The 22422-nt window shown below is 42.7% G+C and overlaps 1 long non-coding RNA gene across 2 annotated transcripts in view; it reads left to right on the top strand.

Annotated features, from left to right (window-relative positions):
- Window positions 1–21764: 21764 nt before the first annotated feature.
- LOC102261575 overlaps window positions 21765–22422 on the top strand; it is a 62525-nt gene continuing 61867 nt past the window's right edge. The window contains exons 1-2 of one of the 2 annotated variants that reach the window (XR_001362072.1): window positions 21765–21804; window positions 22047–22157. This is a non-coding gene — a long non-coding RNA (uncharacterized LOC102261575). Of the gene's footprint in view, window positions 21805–21882; window positions 22158–22422 lie in introns of those variants that run through there. The other variant, XR_313566.2, reaches the window with a different exon arrangement.

Here is a 22422-nt window from a genome sequence, read left to right as displayed (position 1 = left end):
ATTCCCTTGCACCTGTCAGTCACAGGTGTCCCTTGCGGGAGGAGGGAGAGGCATCTCTAGGAAAGGCAGCTCCCATAGAAGAAGGAGAAACCTCCAGAGAGAGATGCAGGTGTGAGCTTATGCTTATGCAGCCAACACCGCCAGCAGCAGGAGGATGGCCACATGCCTAATAAATGGGGATCTGAGTGGGATGCTGATAGCATTGGCTATGGGCCACCCCTTGTACCACTCAGATCCATTGTTTCTCACTTTAACCTTACACTATCCTCTCTCAACTTCTCCAGGATACTTGTTGGTCAGATATCTTTTGGGTGAATGGGACACTCTACAGCCTCTATTGTTGCAGTTGGTCCTGAGGCCATAGCTGATACTCATCTCCCTTGTCTACTAATCTTTCTAGAATCCCCTCTCTTGGCTAGCATCTCTGCGATCAAGGTGGCTTGTCTGGTGGACCCAGACTTTCATCCCTGAGGGGTCTGAGCCCTTGGTTGCAAAGGCCGTTATCAGGATGTGGTTGATGTACCTGCCAGTTTACAGTTTAAATTGGGCATTGAAGGAATGAGGCACACCCGGGTAGATCCCCTGTCATATCCATCGCATGTCATCTGCATTCCCTCCTACCCCAGGGTATGAGCTGCAATCCCCTTTCTCATGATGATCACTGTCAGATCCCCTTGCCAGTAAGACAACTCCATTTCTTTGCCTGTTAGTGGAATGAGGAGCCTAGAGTAACCGGGGCGGGGGGAGGGGGCAGTGTTTAAAGCTTTAATTTTAGTAAAAACTGTGTCCCATCATAGAAGAAACATCTCTCGACCCACGGAGCCTAATGTATTAAGCAGAGGAGACACACATTTCCCAAGTGAACTGGGAGTGTTAGTGGGTGGAGCCACTCCTATGCCCCCACCCCCTGGTTCCCAGACCTGTGCATTCTATTGATCGGGAACCAGCCCCATATAACGGCTCTTGATTTAAAGTATATGCTACCTCCCAAAGGACAGTGTCTCCTCTGTGCAGGGCGTTGTGTCCAAGCTTGCACCTCGGCCGTGCTTTCAAGAAGTTGTTCAGTGTTCTGTCGATCCAGCCGCTTCTGAACGTGTGCTAGGTAGTAGGACCAGTGGATCACATGCTCATGTGCCCATATTCACCTTCTTTCCTGCAAAGCACATTTCTTTGTTCAAAGTGAATTTATGCGGGATCAGATTTTTAGGAGAAGCAGTCAATTGGACACTCTGTGAGTCTGTGGATGGTGGTGGTGGCTGAAGCCCTTAAGCAGGAAAGATAAATCCATACCTGGAATATGTGTCAATCCTAATCAGGATGAAATATGGCCTTTTTCAAGGTGGAAGAGAATCAACTCATTCACCAACTAGCTGGTTGGTCTCTTCTAAGAGTGGCACTATATCGGGGGCTCAGGATTGGTCTTTGTAGCTGGCAAGTTGAACATGCAGCAGCAGCAGCAGCCAGAGAAGCCCGAGAGATGGTAGTGTATGGTGTTGGGCCCATGTGTAGTCTCTGTCCCTCCACTATGGCTGCTCCATTCATGAGCCTGCTGCAGCACGTCCTTGCTCTGGGCCCCTTCTATAGCAGCCTCTATGCCATCCATTCTACAGATGAGAATGTCATGAGCAGAGGGGTTAGGTAATTGTTCCAGGTTCAGAGCTTGCAAGGTGGTTCAGGAGTTTATATGTATCATTTCCGCTGTACCATGTTGCCTCCTCTGCTCTCAGATCTATTTCCAGGATATCTATGAATAGAAGAAAAGTCACCTGTGGTTGATTGCATGTGGGTGAGTTGACTCGCCCTTGAAATGCCAGATGTAGATCAGTTTAGTTTTTCAAAATAGGCTCTGACTCAGGTAACTGCACTGTTCAAGGACAGGAGCTGATGCCGGATCCTGCCCTGACTCAGGGAGTGATTCAGACCGAGAGCTGGCTAACTCCGGGAGGATTTTTGTGTTGCATTATCACCTTCTAGGTGTTCATCTTACCCCTTAGCTAAGAATAACCGTAAGCAAACCTTTCTGATATCATCCTCCTTCATTAGCATTCTGAGTTTTCTTTCTGTGTCGAATCTAAACAGCAGGGACCACTGCATTTTGAACTTTTCTTTTTCTCTCTCTGCCCAGTTTGTCCTGGGACGATGGAGTTCTCCCATGTGCTTTTGGATTCACTGGAACATTAAGGACGTGGTTGGCTCAGAGGAGTTCATTTACTTGCCTAAGCTATTTAGGTGGGAGCCAGGCCTTGACGCCAAGTGGCTTAGCTCCTGAGCCCACACTCTACTGTGTCAGACTCAGGCTGTGCTATGCTAAATGTTTGTTTATTGACAACTATTGATGAGAAACCAACACCTACTGGCTTAGCAGTGTAGTAGGGAATTGACCACTGTTTGGGGATTGGATCAAGATTAACATAGTAACAATTTTGGATTGTATTTCATTTTATTTGATAAAATGAAATTCTTTTATTAATTGTATAAAGATTATTTTGGCAAAACTTTAAGTTTTCTTGGGACACAGGACAGTTCTTTTAACTTTTGTTTATAGCGACTTACAGATTAGTGGGAGTTAGGTTTTTAGAAAATAGGGTAAAAACTTAACTCTCCTTATTTTATTGAGTCAATATAAAAAATAAATCATTGGATCCTCTCATGTTAAATAATTAATTTTCCTTGTGTGTGTGTGTGTGTGTGTGTGTATATATATATATATATATTACAAAATCAACGTAAAATTTTGACTAAAAGAAAATTTAGGTCACTTCCCCACCCCTTGTAAGGCTTTAAAAATGTTTTATTTTATTGTTGAAAGTATTACAGATGTCCCCCATTTTCCCCCTTGGCCCCTTCCCCATCTCTCATCCTCCCCCCAAGCCTTTACCTGTCTATAGTCTGTGTCCATGGGCTTGTAAGGCTTCTTAGACACTCACATGATCACTGCTGATCAGCCCTGAGTACAGAGAAAGGAATTGGGAGAATTACTTGAATGAATAAGTGCCCAAAGCAAGAGCACCTTCCAATTCTCTCTCCTTCATGGTTCATATTGTAGCTTCAGTAATGTGTTTCCCGTGTTGTTCAGAAACTGTATCAACTTATTTTCAAACGAAAGTAAAAAATGAATTTAAAACTTCACACTTAACTTTTGGGCCCACACCTCTTTTTATTTCCATTAGTTGCAATACTCATGAGTTGTACATGCCCCTTCACATCGTCAAAGATGCGCTTCTGTGTTCTAGGAGGAAGTGGATAACCTCGGCCCTCTTCAAACGCCAAGCACACTTGTGTGGGAATAAGATGGCAAGCCATCACATTTAGACCATTGACATCTGTCACGCATTTGTGCTGCCGGTCCATTAGCTTCGCGGACCTGGAGTGGCTGCAGTTAGAGAAACTCCTGGAGTGGGCTCATAGGCAGAACGTGCTTCCTGTTGCTGTTACTTTTGACTGTGGGAGGGTTCCAGAATTTTCTTTCAGTTTCCACATCATCACCAGACACAATTGAAGTCCCAGAGGTTCTTCTCTAAGCAGCTTAACCCCTGAGTCATTCCTGCATGCTCCCCGTCTCCCACAATGATTGTATTCCTCTGTCCATTCCCAATTTTAATTATGCATTTACTCAATGGGCTTCCCTTCTGGTTAACTTTTCCTGGTAACTCATTAAAACTCTGAGTCACACATTCATTAGAAAAGAGAGGGGAAAGATGAAAGAACAAAAAGGAGCTGAGCGGGGGAGAAGCTTGGGGGTGGATCCCTGTGCTCAGTGTGGCTGCCTCTCCGGAGGCTGCAGTTAGTTCCTCCCCCTGACTAGGCTGTCTCTGCATTGCAGGCCGCCCTACTGAGTGCAGCGAGGCCGCTCATCCTGGTGGGTTTTAACGTGAGTTTTTGCTGATGTAGGATCCAGCTTACAATTCTGGGGAAGGTGCTTCCTTCCCGCTTAACTCTGCCCCCTGCACTTAGGTGGTCTCAAAACAACAATGGAGCTGTTAATGAAAAGTTCTAATCTTAACTTAGATTAGATTTAATGTTCTGAAAGAACATCATAGGGAACCAATTTGTAACCCCCAAATAATATATTTTTATTGATTTCAGAGAGGAAGAGAGAGGGAGAGAGAGAGATGGAAACATCGATGATGAGAGAGAATCACTGATTGCCTGCCTCCTGCATGCTCCACACTGGGAATTGAGCCCACAACCTAGGCATGTGCCCTAATCGGGAACTAAACTGTGACCTTCTCGTTCATAGATTGACACTCAACCACTGAGCCACGCTGGCTGGGCAAGACACTTCTTAATATTTTCTTTTCTTTCCTCCAAAATTTTTCCCAAACCACTCCCCCTCCCATCGCTCAGCCCACCAAGCTACTTCTCTCTTTCCTTAACCTCTCCCCAAGGTAAGTTATTTTACTTCACATAGACTCATCTCTAAAATGGGGTTCATGGTGGTGCCTGGCTGATGTGTTGAGGTGAGGATTAACTGAGATAAAATATGTCAATCCTATATGCAGTGTCTGGAACAGTATAAATGCTCCTAAAGGTTAGCTATTATTATAATTTTCAATTTAGCATCTTTAGCCTCAATGTTAACTTTTTCTCTCAGTGGAAACACTAGAGAAAGAAATCTGGAATCTGAGAAAAATGATTCTTAAATAATAGTATAATAGCTACCATGTACTGAGCACGACCTGTGTACCAGGTGCCACCCTGAATCCTTTCTATACAGCATCTGTTTAATCCTTACCACAGCCCTGGCGGGGTAGATGCTATTTGATCCCCATTCACAAAGGAGGGGACTCAGACTTAGAGAGATGAAGCAACCTGCCCTAGGCCACATGGCTACCAAATTGGAGGAGCTAGAATTTAAACTCAGACCAGACTGACTTCCAAGTCCATGGTTCAGTGGCTTTGCAATAATCTGCAAGCCAGTGGTGCCTCCAGCCACCGGGAAGGCATGTGTTCTTGGTGTGGGTTTTGACTCCTGAGGGCCACGACTCTGCTCATAGACGTGGGGCCTCCGGTGGTGAGTGAACTGCCCTTGGAAACAGCGGCCAGGCTGGAGCAGGCCCCCAGGAGCTGAAGGCCCCGAGGCCTCCTTGGAATCAGTCAGAGATAGAAAAATTTATTTTTCTGCAAAGGTTGGCATTTATTTTTTAATAATCAGTTAAAAATTTATGTAGCTTCCCTAATCAGCAAAATAAAGGCTTTCTGTACTTTTATGTGTGCTAGAAACCACTAATGAGTTTTCGGGGATTTATCACCGACTCTAGACTAAGAGTAGAAGCCAGTAGATCTGGAGTCAGTAAAAAGACACTTCAGCTGCAAAGGAACCTTTAAATATTCCACACTTTGGCGCAGCACCTGTCTTGGGGGATTTGAGGATGAGGTGATGCCCTGCATAGGATGCCTGATGTGCATTCTTCCATCACGGGTGACCTGGAACTCCCTGGGTGTCCCTGGGCAGTCCTGTAGGCTCGTCTCCAGGGGTCCAGCTGAGGGCCCCCTCTCTGGGAAGAGTCCTAGTTACACAATTCATTGTCCCAGGAGCAAGAATGTAACTAAGTGTAAGAGACAACATATTCCTGGGTTCCAGAGAGAGAGCAGGGAAAGAGGCTGTTGCAGGCAAGGTTAGTGTGATCCATGCCTGTTTTCTGTGCACACAAGAGTCAAATACCATCAATAGTAGCAGCCGTTCAATGCTATTCTCCTCATTTTTCTCTCCCTCTTTCATCATCTTTCTTCTTCCTCTATTTCTCCCCATCTTCATCCTCCTCTTTTTCCACTACGAAAGTATATATAGCAAGGGAATGTCAAGAAGATTTGGCAGACCATTCATTCATTTCTCAAACATTTATAAAGCTCTTTACCGAGCACGGGCTAGGAGGTAAAAGATAAAAAAAGAAATCCCTCGTGTGGGATGTGCATCGTCTCGGGCAGTGATTTTCAGCTGCACGCAGGTATGGCATGGCACGTTTACCGAGCACGGGCTAGGAGGTAAAAGATAAAAAAAAGAAATCCCTCGTGTGGGATGTGCATGGTCTCGGGCAGTGATTTTCAGCTGCATGCAGGTATGGCATGGCACGCTCGTGTGCCACAGGAATTTTTAAAACATGCAATACCTGGCTATTTAGTAAGGGTCACTGACCTCTTCCCCTTAGATTGTCAAAAAAGTGACAACAGCCAACACAACAATAGCAGTTTGGTGTGACTAAATCAAAATTACACCTATTTTTTTGACAGATAGGTCAAAAATAACTTTTGGTGAACTTCAGACTTTTAGTTATTAGTTTGTGTGTGCCTTGAGATAAAAAGGTTGAAAATTGCGTGTCTAGGGGGAAGAGACACACCTGACAATTATAATAAGCAACTTATCATATGCCTGGCATTGTGCTCAGTTACCCTGTAACTGATAATCTCAATCAGTCCTCACAAAAATACTCTGAGGAGAATTTTAGTATTTTATCCTTTTAAACATGAGACCAAGGCAAAGACATTAAATAATTGGCCCATGGCCTCACAGATCTGACTTGACCCTAGGTAGACTCCAGAGTCAGTGTTATTAACAGCTCTGCTATCCTTGGCACATTGTGACAGGTGTCACATAAGTCTAGTCTAACAGAAGTGAAATTTGAACTTGAATTTGAGAGGTGAGTGGTGAGGGTGGAATGGTGAGGGAAGAGCTCCGTAGGCACAGGGAACAGTGTGAGCAGACACGGTGGTGCAGAATACCTGGTATCCACAGCCATTGCTACTGTCCCCTCGGCAGTGGAATCACTTGACACCTTCTAAGAAGAGAGGGAGATGATCAGACTTGTATACTGAAGAGACAACCATCATTAAAACAATGCTAAAGACAGCAGTCACATTATTATAAATCTTTGAATGTTAGATAAGAATCATGGGGTCTTTTTCCTTTTTATTCTTTTATATGTTTTCCAAATTTTCTATAATGAGCTGGTTGGTAGAGCATTCAGAATGCACACAATATTTATCAAATAAGTTTGCTGTCTTATATGGGTGTGGTTTGTGGTGCCCCCAAACAATTACAATAGTAACACTGATCACATATCACTATAATAAATATAATACTGAAAAAGTTTGACATATTGCAAGAATTACCAAAATGTGACACAAACATGAAGTGAGCAACTGCTATTGGGAAAATGGCACTGACAGACTTTCAGGGTTGCCACAAACCTTCAATTTGTAAAATGTGCAATAAAGAGGTCTGCCCATAATGATTATCATCTTACAATTTAAAAGTGTGCTGAAGTATCCACATTTTTATTTTATTTTTTAAAAAATATATTTTATTGATTTTCTACAGAGAGGAAGGGAGAGGAATAGAGAGTTAGAAACATTGATGAGAGAGAAACATTGATCAGCTGCCTCCTGCACACACCCTACTGGGGATGTGCCCGCAACCAAGGTACATGCCCTTGACCAGAATCGAACCTGGGACCCTTCAGTCCGCAGGCCGACGCTCTATCCACTGAGCCAAACCAGTTAGGGCTGAAGTGTCCGTATTTTTAAAGATTCAGCTCAAGTATATATTTTATTAGAAGTAAAAATAAGAGGCAAAGAATGTCAAGATATCAGAAAAGTGTGATAGAATATTTACTGACTTTTGGTTGAAAGCAGAAATCCTGTAATGATGAAAATAAAGTGTTTTTTATTAAAATGAGTATGTATTACCTCTTTATGTACAGATCAAAAATAGTTTTTATTAGTATTGCTAAATGAAAATACTGAAGAATGCTAGGTCAGGCCAGGTGCCTCAGACTAAAGGAAAATGATCAATAATGTGATCAAATTTTTAATAATGACTATCTACCGATAATGAGAATTGATAATAGGAAATTAAAACAATGATTTGGAGATGGAATACATGCATTTAGCCAAATGACTCTGGGCAAGTCGTATATCTTGGTTTTCTCAGGTCTAAAGCAAGAAGTTTGGATTTAATGATCTCTAAGGTATTTTCCAGGTATCAAATCTATGTTTTTTTGTAATAACTAAATGCCCACCAGGTTTGTGATCCTGATGTTTGCTTTTTCAGTGCATGTCTGATTCTACTACGAAAAAATATCTGGTAAATCCTAATAGAAACCATCTGTTAGAAAAGGAAGGAGACAGCATTGTAGGGCTCTCTGTACCCGCTCTCTCTATAGGGAGACACCCCTGGTCCTTCCAGTAGAGGGAGGGGATGTGGCAGTTTTTTCTTAAGGGGACAGGAAGAGAGATCAAAGAGAAAAAGAAGAGAAAGGGCTAGCACCTCCTCCCTGCTCTCAGTGATGGTGGCTGTCCTACCATTCTCAAGGCTCGTCAGCACCCGCCCAGTGGACAGCACCACATCTCCTCTAAAGTTTCACCCTTCTAAGCCCAGGTTCCTGGAGTTCACTAATCAAGTGGTTTGCATTCTTTAAAAAGCGAAATGAAACCAGGGAGGGCCACATGGAGGGCTTCAGGTATAACACTCTAGATCTTGAATGGGGACTTGATTCAAAGATGCCATTTTCCTCTTGTGCTTTATATCATAACAGACATTGTATGAATTCTGTCATAGCAATAAACTTTTCCATGATAAAAGTAATGAATTAAAAGTATATGCCACATTAAAACAAATGAAGAAACATTCTCATTAAAGAAAGGCCTCATCTGCAGAGGAATAATTTAGGCACTGTTATATATCAACAGAGGTTCAGTTACAAACTTCCTCCCTCCACAGTGTAAAAGTAGGATGAGTAAAGACTAGCAAGGCAGCAGCAAAGATCCCATGTGAGAACAATACTGTGAATGAAAAATAGCAGATAGACTCCACTTTTATGGAGCCCAGAAGGGCTGGCTGGGATATGACCAGGTCAGCATTTCAACCAGGCCTGTGAGAAGTTCCAAAAAGTAGAGGCCAAGAGTGTGGTCTTGTCTTAGAGCAGAGTCAGATGAGAACTCCTAGAGTGGACCCCAGCTCCTCCCATATTTTTACCTTTATGTGATAAAAATGAGCCTGAGAACCATGTTGTCACTAACAGAAAACAAAACTTTAGGCAGAATTTTTATATTACGAACTTCAGAAATGCTTTGACCTTACCATTTGCATTTCTGACCATCTACCTTCATGCCTGGGAGAAAGTCCACGGAGCCACTGGCTGTTCAAATCCTTCTAGACCTGCTCTTCATTTGTCAGTTCTCATTCCTGTTTTCCTTATAGTTCTGCTAGACAGTGTTAACCAACCCCCTTCTGTGGCTTGGCTACTCTAGATTATCCGGGTTCCCCTCCTTCATTACTTCCCCTTCCCCTGGACTTCCTTTTTCTCTGTCCCCTTTCACATTCATTCCTGGCAATTAACAGATGTTTTTTTAGCACCTCCTATGTGTCAGGCATTGTTCCAGGTGTTGGAGATAAAAAAATGAACCAAGAAAAAGAAAAAGAAATGAACCACATAGCCATGGCACTAATGTAGTTTATAGTATAGTGGGCTGCAAACAGGTAGGCACCAGACATCTAAAGAAATTAGTATATAGGTGTCCCCCCAAATTTATACACAAACTTTGAATAATTATAAAGGCAGTATTTATTAAAATGCATTTCATTTTCAAAATGGAGCTATCAGCTGTTAAAGTCTGTATACATTTTTTGGGGGGTACCCTGTATATGTATAAAGAGAGCGGAAGAGAAACTTAAAAAACACGGAGAAAGGTTACGACCTTTTTCTAAACCAATCTCATAAAGGTCAGTCATCTTGCTATCTCAACAAGTGGCCCCTTGTTACTGTTCTGAAACTGAGTTTCCTTCCGGTCACAACTAGTGTTAGCCAATAAGGCATTTCTCATGCTTTTGTGTTCTTATGCAAGGGCGGACCTCTTCCAGCATTATAAATGACAGAGGGAAATACTCAGTAGGTCACATGAAGTCCTGATTACCATCTTCAGAGTCTGACCTGGGATTGAATTCTGGTTCCACACATGACTAGTTAGCTCTGTGCATTGGGTCAGTTTCTTGACTCCTCTAAGCCCCAGTTTTCTCACTGAGTTTCTGTGATGATGAAATGAGCAAATATTTGTAATGATCCTGGCTTGTAGTCTCTGACTTGTAGTAAGTGATATTGTTCCATTGTTGTTATTGTTAATAGTAACAACAATATATGGAGTAGTTGATGGTTAATGACAGACTTAACTTTGGGGAAAATATAATAAAGAAAAAACCGTAAGTACAATATTTTTATCATTGGCCTGATTTTGAGTGATTGACCACCTGTCATATTTCTCACTAAATAAGTGACATGTATGAGAAATTCTGAAATTGACTTAAATGGGTTAGAAATCCTCTGGAGTGGTTTCATTCTTAGGTATCCATGTTGTTTACTGGGTTGCATCATAGACTTTGCCAGGCAATTGCTGTTGGTATGTGCTTTCAGCCAGACGATTGTCCTGAATTACAGTGGACAGATCTGTAATTTATACAGATCTGCCTTCCGCTTTATGCATAATCAATGTCCCCGTTTGTATTTTACTTAAGTCCTATGGGATTTTTTCCTATACCTTGCATTTCTAAAAACAAAAAACACAACAGAGAGAGGAGTTCCTGTGACATCCGTTATTCCTAAAGCCTCTAAGAGAGGTTTCCAAGAGGAGAAAGATGATCCTGCCCTGACCAGTTTGGCTCAGTGGATAGAGCGTTGGCCTGCGGACTAAAGGGTCCTGGGTTCGATTCCAGTCAAGGGCATGTTCCTTGGTTGCGGGCACATCCCCAGTGGGGGTTGTGCAGGAGGCAGCTGGTCGATGTTTCTCTCTCATCGATGTTTCTAACACTCTATCCCTCTCCCTTCCTCTCTGTAAAAAATGAATAAAATATATTTTTAAAAAAAGATGATCCTGACCACCTGCCAAACCCTTTACTGGTTGCTATTGCAAAGGATGCACAAGTCCTTCATTAAAACAAGCAGGGCTCTGTCTTCTACTCAGAGACGTAGAGAGCTAGAAAAAGAATTAACCTTAAAATTACAGTGAAATAAATTCTGTCAAACAGCACATGCCAAGACCATCCTGTAAAAACCTGGAGGTACCTGCATTTTTCCAAACTTCCACTGGTGTTTTGATTTGCAATCACGTAGGGTACTCAGGCTGCCAGGGACTTTAACATGTATTTTCTGAATTCCTCTTAATATTCCTTTTTGTTGTTGTTCATAAATTGATGACTGTTCCACTTACAGCACTGATTCTGAACAGGGACAGGGATTTTTCCAATCATAAAAACACTTGTGCTGGAGAGTCTGTGTGCCTCCTGGTGACACCATCTGCCATGGATTGCTGAGGTCCTTGATAGGCCTCCTCACATCTGAGGGGCAAGGGGGTAGAAGAAAGGGAAGGAAGGTTACGAATCAGTGCTCTGAGACTTTTTTCTTTTTGGTGTGTGTGTGTGTGTGTGTGTGTGTGTGTGTGTGTGTGTGTGTGTGGCTTTGGATTCCAAATTATTTTCTTTAGGTAACTAGAAGCAAAAAGAGGGATGCACATTGGCCTTGGGCAATTTTTTTCTGCATTAAAAACCAGCCCACCACGACTCCAAACAGGCTGAATGATTGTAAGAAGGGAGTGGGACTGGAGCCAGATCTTTGTTTCTTAAACATCATCCTAGAGTGCTGACCAGTGAAAGCTGCCCTAAGAAGTTAGAAGAAGCCACCTCAGTTGGCTCTCATCTTGAGCATCACATTAAGAGTCATCTGACCTCCCCTATGGTGGGTAGGTCATTCTTTCTGGCATGATCTGATAATTTATTTTATACCTTTGTCATCATATTTTCCTTCTTCATCTTTGGAAGAGGAAAGAACATGAAGTGGGAATCTAATGATCCCAGGGTTTACTCCTTATGCTGACCTATACCGAATAGTCTGTCCTCAGACAAGGAACATAAGCCTCCTATTCATCATCTGTAAACTAGGGGGAAATCTGCCTTAGATGTTGTGGTAAGGCTACCATATCCCTATTTTACAGGTAAGGGAATTGAGGCAGGGGAGGATTAAGCAATTGCCTCAAGGTCCCACAGGGTTTAACCCACATCGTCTGACACTCTTCAGAGCCTGTCCACTCAGTCTTTCTGCCACAGAGCTGTGCAGAGGGTCAACCAGTACATCTCGTCTGTTTTAAGCTGGCCCAGTATAGAGTTTTCTGAAATTACTGCCCAGTGTCCTGCATTGTGCAGTTCTTGAGTCCGGCACTTGGAGTATTTTTATCTTTGACTCTAAGTCTTGCAAGAAATGCTGTCAATACACTTTTCAGATGTCCAAAGAGAGGTGGGTGCACATGGATTTAGGCCAGTGATGGCGAACCTATGACATGCGTGTCAGAGGTGACACATGAATTCATTTTTTTGGTTGATTTTTTTTGTTAAATGGCATTTAAATATATAAAATAAATATTAAAAATATAAATCTTTGTTTTACTATGGTTGCAAATATCAAAAAATTTCTGTATGTGACACGGCACCAGAGTTAAGTTAGGGTTTTTCAAAATGCTGACACACCGAGCTCAAAAGTTTCGCCACCACTGATTTAGGCAAAGAGAGATTGCCGGGGCTATGTTTTCAGTGGAGAATGGTTTTCTGTCCCAACAGGAGGTATTTGTAGTTACTGTTTTAAAAAATTAAAAATACTCTTAATGGATTAAAGATTTAAATGTTAAACTTGGAACCATAAAAATCTTAGAAGAAAAGATAGACGGTAAAATCTCAGACATTTCTCATAGCGATATTTTTTTCTGACATATTGCCTTGGGAAAGGAAACAAAAATAAACAAATGGGACCACATCAAACTAAAATGTTTTTGCACAGCAAAGGAAACCATCCACAAAATGAAAAGACAACTCACTGAATGGGAAAACATATTTGCCGATGCATCTGATAAGGTCTTAACACATTGTGGACGGGTCATGAGAATTCTCGCTTCATATTACACAGTGTTTTACAAAGTATCATACTTTAAAAAGATATTAGCTTGTAAGAACGTAATAAATAACTTCAAAATGCAGTGGGTATTTAATTTTAAAGCGTGCTTTTATCATTTATGTAAACGTTTTTTGTACTCGTCCAATAGAAACTTACCTGGCCACTGGGTAAAGCTAACAATAAAACTACTGGTCTGCAGTGTGTTAATATCCAAAATTTATAAAGAACTTATAAAGCTCAATACCAAAAAGTACACAAATAATCCAGTTAAGAAATGGGCAAAGGACCTGAATAGATACTTCTCTAAAGAGGACATACAGATGCCCAATAGACATGTGAAAGGATGCTCAATGTCACTAATCATCAGAGAGATGCAAATTAAAACCACAATGAGATATCACCTTACTCCCATCAGAATGGCTACCATCAACAAACAACAAGTGTTGGTTTGGATGTGGAGAAAAGGGAACCTTTATGCACTGTTGGTGGCATGTAGCTTGGTTCAGCCACTGTGGAAAATGATATGGAGTTACCTCAAAAAAGTAAAAATGCAACTGCCTTATGATCTAGCAATTTCACTTCTGAGGATATATCCAAAGAAACCTGAAACACTAATTCGAAAGAATATATGCATCTCTATGTTCACTGCAGTGTTATTTACAATAGCCAAGCCATGGAAGCAGCCCAAGTACGCATCACTAGACAAGTGGATAAAAAAAGCTGTGGTATATTTACACAGTGGAATACTACTCAGCCACGAAAAGAAGGAAATCTTACCTTTTGAGACAGTATGGATGCACCTGAAGAATATTATGCTAAGTTAAATAAGCCAGTCAGAGAAAGACAAGTACTGTATGATTTCATTGATATGTGGAAGCTAATGAGCAAAATAAATGAATAAACAAAATTGAAACAGACTCATAGATATAGAGAGAGGACTGGTGTTTGCCAAAGTGGATGGCAGTTGGGGAACTGGGTGAAAAAGGTAAAAGGATTGAGACGTACAAATTGGTAGTTACAAAATAGTCATGGGGATGTCAACTACAGCATAGGGAATATAGTCAATAATATTGCTATAACAATGTTTGGTGCCAGGTGAGTATAGTCTGGAAAATCTAAGACTCTTCAACACATGATCATCATCTTCAGATTTAAAAAAATTTGTGTTGTGTGTGTGCACCATTCCTGGAGGTACTGCAATACCGGGTCAATGTGTGGAGTGGACAGAGCAAGCTCCTATTCCATCTCCCTATTCCAAAAATGCATCTATATATATAAAAGGCTAATATGCTAAGTGTCCATCTGACTGGTCACTATGATGCACACTGACCACCAGGGAGCAGATGCTCAACACAGGAGCTGCTGTGACATGCGCTGGCCATTTACAGAGAAATGGCACCACAGACCTGGTGCCCACAAAGCAACACTTGGCTTCCCTCAAGTGGGACACAGACCCCACCACCATCCCGGAGCAACACTCCATCAAATTGCAGCCAATGTTGCCGAGACCCCATGGCACAAAATATGGCCCACAGCCTAGCCCAGCCCAGCCTAGCCCAGAAACGGTTGCTGTGGGTGCCAGGTAATGATGTCACGTAGCAACACCTGGCTTCCTCTCCCTAGTGACTAGCCTTCTTGCAGTTTCTTCAGCCCAGGAACATGACTTGCCTCTGATTCTATTTTATTCATCAGTTTATTCTGATCATTAGATTTCTTAATTTATTTTGATTTTTAGATTCAATTGTTGATAGAAATTTGCTGTCATTTTGTTGTTCATATTTTTTATCTTTTTCTTCTTCTTCCTCTTCTTAAAGAAAACCCTTCATCATTTTATATAATACTGGTTTGGTGGTGATGAACTCCTTTAGCTTTTTCTTGTCTGTGAATCTCTTTATCTGACCTTCAATTCTAAATGATAGCTTTGCAATGTAGAGTAATCTTGGTTGTAGGTCTTTGCTATTCATCACATTGAATATTTCTTGCCACTCCCTTCTGGCCTGCATAGTTTCTGTTGAGAAATCAGCTGACAGTTATGGGCATTGCCTTGTAGGTAACTAACTGCTTTCTCTTGCTGCTTTTAAGATTCTCTCTTTATCTTTAGCCCTTGGAATTTTAATCATGATGTGTCTTGGTGTGGTCCTCTTTGAGTTCCTCTTGTTTGGGACACTCTGTGCTTCCTGGATTTGTAAGTCTATATCTTTCACCAGGTAGGGGAAGTTTTCTGTCATTATTTCTTCAAATAGGTTTTCAATATCTTGCTCTCTTCTGGTATCCCCATAATGTGAATATTGATATGCTTGTCCCAGAGGCTCCTTACACTATCTTCATATTTTTAAATCTTCTTTTTTTCCTCTTCTGGTTGGGTGTTTCCTGCTTTCTCATATTTCAAATCGTTGATTTGATTATCAGAATCCTCTACTACTGTTGAATTCCTGTATATTATTCTTTATTTCAGTCAGTGTATGCTTAATTTCTGACTGGTCCTTTTCCATTTTTGGGGGGTTTCCAGAAGATTCTTGAGTAACCTTATAACTGTGGTTTTGAACTCTGTATCCAGTAGTTTGCTTTCTTCCATTTCTTTCATTGGTGACATGTTTCTTTATCTCCACATTTTGGATGCTTCCCTGTATTTGTTTCTGTATATTGGTAGAGCTGCAATGTCTCCTTAACACATTGCGTACCGCATAGAAATCTCTAAGACATACGCCAGGGACCGCACGTTTTTGGGCAAACTGCACGTTATTTAAATCATCATAATGCACTTTAGGTGTTGTTTTTCAATAATTATAACATTTTTATTTACAAAAACAATTAAACAATTAAAGTTCCTAGTACTTTTTTAACGTATGGTACTGCGTAAAACATTTTCCTCTATGAAGAGGGACCAAACAAAATTTACATAAGTATCTAGATTCGCTCCTTTTTCCATGGGCGTGAAAAACGAGAACACTCGTGAGCGGTCCTTAACAGATGGCGCACGAAACACGAGAAAACTCCTGAGCGGTACGAAATGTGTTAAGTTGATAGAGTGGCCTTGTGTAGTAGGTGTTCTATAGGGCCCAGTGGCTCAGCCTTCCCAGTCACCTGAGCCAGGTGCACCCCTTTATGGGCTGTGAGCACAGTCTTATTGTAGTTGATCTTTGATTGCTGTTGGTGTCACTGAGAGGAATTGACCTCCAGGCCAATTGGCTGTGTGGATCAGCTGTGACTACAGTGGGAGAGCTGCTGTGCAGGAGACACACCTGTGGAGTAGGACTTGCTTTAGTGGGGCTTTGGTACTCACTGAGTCTTCCCCTTGAGTGTGTTGCTTATGGATGTGTAGAGTTGTAATCTGGTATGGTCTGACATTGACCACTGGGTGCATGCTCTTGGGTCTCCAGGGTGTTACAAAGTCAGCCACTGGCCTAGAGCCACGCAGCAGGAGCTACAGAGAGATATGCAGATTCCTCTTCTTTGTATCAGGTTTGGAAGTGTCCAGATGAAGCCCAGCTATGAAGCAACGCAGGCTGCTGCTGGTGCTGGGTCTTGGGCCTTTTATTGATAGGTTTGGGCCTTTTATTGTTAGGTCTCAGCTGCAGCTTGAGAGATTTTAGCCTGAGCAAGGATAGTCCATTTATATGCAAAAGCTGCTGCACACAGCTTGGGTGGGATTATAAATTGGAGGAGGTGGGGTCTTAGGGAATCACCAGGGCAGAGCAAACAGAAATGGTTTCCAGTCAGCCCTGCAACTGGAGAAGTCCCAGCATAGGAACAATGGTCCCTACAAGCACCTCCGTCTGGGAGAAAGCTACCTCCAAGTTCCTGCCCCGATGCCAGACAGTCCAGTTCCTCTTCGTATGTGTCTGTGTTCCCAAGCCTCGCCCTGGTGCTGTAGCTCAGAGGAAGTGGGACCTTGTAAGTTCATTTTGTAGTGCTGGCCTTTTAAGAGGAACAACTGGGTCTCCAGCAGCCTCTGTGTCACTGAGCCCCAATCCACACTGGTTTTTACAGCCCATAGTTCTTACTGCCTGTATGGACTTCTTTTCCCAGCTCTGAGACCTTGGGCTGGGGGTCTGGTGTGGGTATGGGACACCTTGCTCCTCTGAGTGGCCTCCGCAGAGATGATCTCCCTCCCGATTGAAAAAGCGGCACACGTGGGTGTCGGACCAGCTGTTTCGAACCTCCGCGCCTGTTACCAGTCTTAGTGTGCTTTCTTCTTTACTTCTCTAGTTGTAGGACTTCCATTCAGCCAGCTTTGCAGTGGTTCTGGATGATGGTTGTTTTGTATTTTAGTTGTAATTTTGATGTGATTGTGGGAGGCGGTGAGTACAGGCATTTACCTACGTCTCCATCTTCCTTTTTCATCCTTGTTATTATTTTAATGTGGTCTTGAGATAAATGGAATTGGAATTGTCTGCCTTCCATAATAATCCTCTCATTTTATTTTTTTATTCTAGTGATTTTACTAACCGGTCCATTGAATCTCCCAAATTTCTTGTTAAAATAATATGGAAGTTATCTTTTAAAACTTCTTTCTAACAATTAAATTAAACTTTATGACCGTGATATCAATTATTTTTATATTTAACCATACATTTTTTGGCTTTAGTCCCCATTACATTTTCTTATATAACATGTCTTCTCCTTTCTTGAGTTCCCTATTTTGGCTTATGTTTCTCCTTGGCTAGAATACAACTTCAAGTAATCATTAAAAAAAATAAAACAAAGAGTATTTGGCTGATATAATTTCTGTGTCTTTGCATATGCCTTTTTTGTTATCACATATGAGAGAAATTATAGTTTAGCAGCTGGTACAATTCTTGGGTTACAATAATATTCTCTTAGAATTCTATAAAAATAGTGCCACTGTCTTTTAGCATAGTGTTGCTGATGTGTCTGGTTTTCTTTCTTTTAAGTAGCTCAATTTTTCTCCCCTATCACAAAACTTGCAGTTGTATCTCTGTTCTTGGAATATCAGATTACATCTAGAATTGTGAACTTCTCAGTAATCCTGCTGCCCAGCACTCAATAGAACCCTAGGATCCAAGGTCTAAAGTTTTTCTTCAGCTCAAGGAAATGTTCTTCTAGTTCTTCCTAGATTATTGCCTTTCCCTTTGTTAATGATGTTGTCACCTTCAGGAACTCCTAGTAAACTAATATTGGATATTCTGGATCTCTTCGTTCTAGCTTGTGTCTTATCTGATTATTTAAATCTCTTTTTCTTCTATTTATGTTATTCTCTTCATGGTATCCTCAAATGAGCTGCTAAGCAGCAGTCCTGCCCCTATCCAATCTGTGAATTCTACTTAATAAACTTCCCACTTTCAAAGACACTGAAAAATAACTGCCATTCTGTATGGAGAGAACCAGCCTAGTTCCTGATGTCCCTCAATTTTTAAAAATTTATTATTGATTTGAGAGGCAAAGAGAGAGAAAGAGAAGGGAGAGAGGGAGGGAGGGAGGGAAGGGGAGGGGGGGGGAGGGGAGGGGAGAGGAGAGGAAAGGAGAGGAGAGGAGAGGAGAGAACAGAGGAGAGAGAGAAACATCAATTGGTTGCTTCCCGTACATACCTACCCTGACCAATAATCAAACCCGCCACCTTTTGGTGTGCAGGATGTTCTAACCACCTGAGCCACACCGGCCAGGGCCCTGGTGTCCTGCAGCTGAATCGATGCTCTTGACCTCATCCAATCTTTGGTCCTCTGAGAGAGAGAAACATCAATTGGTTGCTTCCCATACATACCTACCCTGACCAGTAATCAAACCTGCCACCTTTTGGTGTGCAGGATGTTCTAACTACCTGAGCCACACCGGCCAGGGCCCTGGTGTCCTTTAATTTGCAGCTGAATCGATGCTCTGGACCTCATCCAATCTTTGGTCCTCTGAGTTTTTACTCTTTAAGGATCTTTTTCTGGAAACCTGTGCACTTTCTTCTTAGGGGGTCTGTGCAGAATTGTGAGCTTATCAGCACTAATTAGTTTTTGGTCTTCACGTCCCATCTACTCTCTAGCTTCCCCATAGTCTTCAAACTGCCGGCTCTTGATGGCTTTATATGATGGTTTCTAGCACTGTGACGGATGTTTTGGTCATTTAATTTTTTTTTTGAGAAGTTGGAGGGAGTAAATGTATGGGTCCAATGTACCATCCTGAAACCCAAAGCCCCAGTGTGGAAATAGTAGCGGGGGTTGCATCATGTGGATGGCTGGACCAAATGACACGCAGCCTCATCTGGCCCTGGCAAGGCTCATCTCTCAAGTCTAAAAAATAAAGCAGTATAATGAAAGTTTTGAAAAACAACTTTTACAGAAAGGTCCAGAGAGTAGGGTTTAATTTAGGAGAACGGAATGAGGTGAGACTTGCATGATGGACCCCATTAAACCTGCAGGAGGGACTAAGCTTAAATTATAGCCAAAAGTGATTCAGGGTGGTCATCACCAAAACCATTTAGCTCTTAGAAGCTTGTGTGGCAGTGCAAAGCCCAGTTAAGAAGTCTCCTTCTCTGGGTGAGTTTTCTGAAGGGTTAAGAGATGTTCTGTTTAAAGGCAGAGGATGGACTGAATTACCTTCCTGATTGCCTGTCATCCTAGGACAGCGGTTCTCAACCTGTGGGTCGTGACCCCTTTGGGGGTCGAACGACCCTTTCACAGGGGTCGCCTAAGACCATCGGAAAACACATATATAATTACATATTGTTTTTGTGATTAATCACTATGCTTTAATTATGTTCAATTTGTAACAATGAAAATACATCCTGCATATCAGATATTTACATTCCAATTCATAACAGTATCAAAATTACAGTTATGAAGTAGCAACGAAAATAATTTTATGGTTGGGGGTCACCACAACATGAGGAACTGTATTAAAGGGTCGCGGCATTAGGAAAGTTGAGAACCACTGTCCTAGGACATTATGATTATGACCTCGGCGCCTGTGATGGTAGATGTGATAGAAAACTCCTGAGAGCATAAAAATCTTTTCACCCATCGGTACTGATAATATTTTCTTAAGTCAGGAGATACTGTTTTTGTCAAGAACACTTTTTCCATATCTTTAAAACCAAATGGAGACATATTTAGTTTCTCTCCTCACATGCTGGGAAGCACAAGACTTTCAGTGGCTCCCTCTCTCCCTGCGGTTGGAGGCAGCGCTAGTTCTCAGCACGGATGGACACTTCCTCCCGTCCCTGGGCAGTCCCCTCCCCCAGGGCTGGTTAGAGAGAGAAGCAGGGAGAGGGTATGGGCTAGACTAGGGAGAGAGAGGAAGGACAGGCTTCCTATGGTAGGTCAGTGCCTGTCACAGAGCCTCCGGGGCTCAGGTCTGTGGTGGTTGCAGAAGAGACCGTTCTAAGCTGTATGGCTGGTGACATTTCCGGCTGCCAGTGCCCAGCCAATCAGTGACAGGCCCAGCTAGCTAGAGCGATGACACATGAAATATGATCATTTTCTGCTAAAGAGCCTGGAAGGCGGGGGAAGGGGGTGGGAAGAGAAGGGAGATGCTGTGTGTGTGTGTGTGTGTGTGTATGTGCCTGGGAGGGCCGGTGCAGGCAGCACCTGTGACAAGAGGGGATGGTGACAGTGCACTGGGCTCTGATGCTAGGGCTAGAGGGACATGCCCTGGGGAGTGGCTGTAGGAACACCAGGGTTGCTTGTCAGGGAAGCGGCTGCTGCTGGGTGGGAGCCAGAGAAGCACCCAGTGGCATTATGAAGCTCAGGGCAACCAGGATAAAAAAGAAACTGTAAAAGGCATTTTCATCCCTTCCAAACATAAGTGAGGTTAGGAGTTTTGGTTTCTTCTCACTGCTACCTCTTTAAAAGCCAAAACAAAACTAGAGTAAATATCATTTGGGTGGCTCAAACACTTGACAAAAAAACCAACCCCCCCCCCCCAAAACAAACAAAAACAAAACAAACAAACAAACAAAAACTCCACACAAAACCCATTTGGGCTGGGTGTTATTTATCCCCCACCCCACCCCCTTTTTTCCCCTACCCTATGCTCAACCCAACCTTAACAAGATATAGTAAAAAAAAAAAAAAAACAAACAACAAAAACAACAAAACCATCTTTTTAAAAAAATTTTAAAGAAGGGCCTACGTCTGTATCTTAGGGGACCCTAAAGGTTCAGGTGGTAGTTTTGATTCCAGATTCTGGTTTTTAAAAAAATGTGTCTTTGAACACGATCTGGTCCTAGACTATCTTATAGTTTAGAAGTAGTTGCCACATGGATTCTTTGGTTAGAGGACATGGCACCTGAGGGTTCACGGCAGGACAGGGTGAGGAGTGCCCTGGCATTAACTCTGCGGTGACAGAAACCCTCCCTTCCTCCAGTCCCTTGGCAGGCTTCCTGGTCCTTTATCAGCAGTTAGGGGCTCATGAGGGGCGACACCCATGCTGCAGGAGTCCCCTGCACTGTCTGATCCCGTGAACATGTGTGTTCAGCAGTGAAGGATCATAGTGTTTACATAACATGCTGATTAGTCACTGAGGAGCTCATCACGGCAATAAATGTGTCCAGTTTTATATCTTGCATTTGCATTCTCACTCTCTCTCTCCACATATATATTTATATATATGAAAATTTTTAAAAAGGCACTGAAAACTGAAATCATTATCACCGTGTGCAAGCCTGTCTGTGGCTTTAGACACGGGACTGGCTTCCTGCGCTGGGACGGATAGCTATTCAGGAGTGATAATTGGTGTACTGTATCTTTAAAAGGTTAAAACCTCTTTCAAAAAAGGTCTGGACTCATAGTGGAAAAGGCAAGCGAGGCATGGGTTGGCTCCGGATTCAGAAAACAGCTGCTGATTAGATTCTGTGTCTGAGGACCGAATTTATTCCGTGTTTTTCAGCAGCAGGAATTCGAGAGGGATGCTACTGTTTGGGTTTCTGATGGTGATTTATATTTATTCAGAGGAATAACAGAGGGTGGATCTGTTCCGGGCGCGAGCATGCTCACAACCAGCCGTCTCTCCCATTATCCAACTGCCTAGTTTGGTGCTTCAATGTACATGCATATTCCGTGTGCATATGTGTGTGTACCAACACGCACGCATGCCTGTGTGGACAGATGTGTGCACAGGTTCTGCTTTAAGGACAATTCTTTCAATGAGGTCTTTACCCCTTACTTGAAACAGGTGTTCATGAAAAAAATGCACACAATCCTGACTGACCGGAATAATTCCTGAAGAAGGGGCTGGATCCGTGGGGCTGGAACGCAGGACCAGTTTGCCATCCCAAGGCCCAAGGTAGGGGACTCTGGATTTTTATTCTGCGGATGGATTCCTTGTGTTTGATTGTATTTGTTGTGGTTTTGCCTGCGGCTGCCCTGGAAAATGAAATAGCGAGTTGCGATTCCATTTTGTCATTGCATTTCTTGGGCATGGTGTCCGGGGTGCTGAGGTGCAAGGGCCGGCTTGGTGGGTGGTCGCACAGCCTGCGGTGCCCTCCGTGGGCTGAGCCGGCTGCTCGGCCTGGTGCTGGGGGAGCGAGCGAGCCTCAAGTGACCCCGCG

Source organism: Myotis brandtii, unplaced genomic scaffold (genome assembly GCF_000412655.1).
Source record: "Myotis brandtii unplaced genomic scaffold, ASM41265v1 scaffold220, whole genome shotgun sequence".
NCBI lineage: Eukaryota > Metazoa > Chordata > Mammalia > Chiroptera > Vespertilionidae > Myotis > Myotis brandtii.
This window is presented reverse-complemented; position numbering and strand designations above follow the sequence as displayed.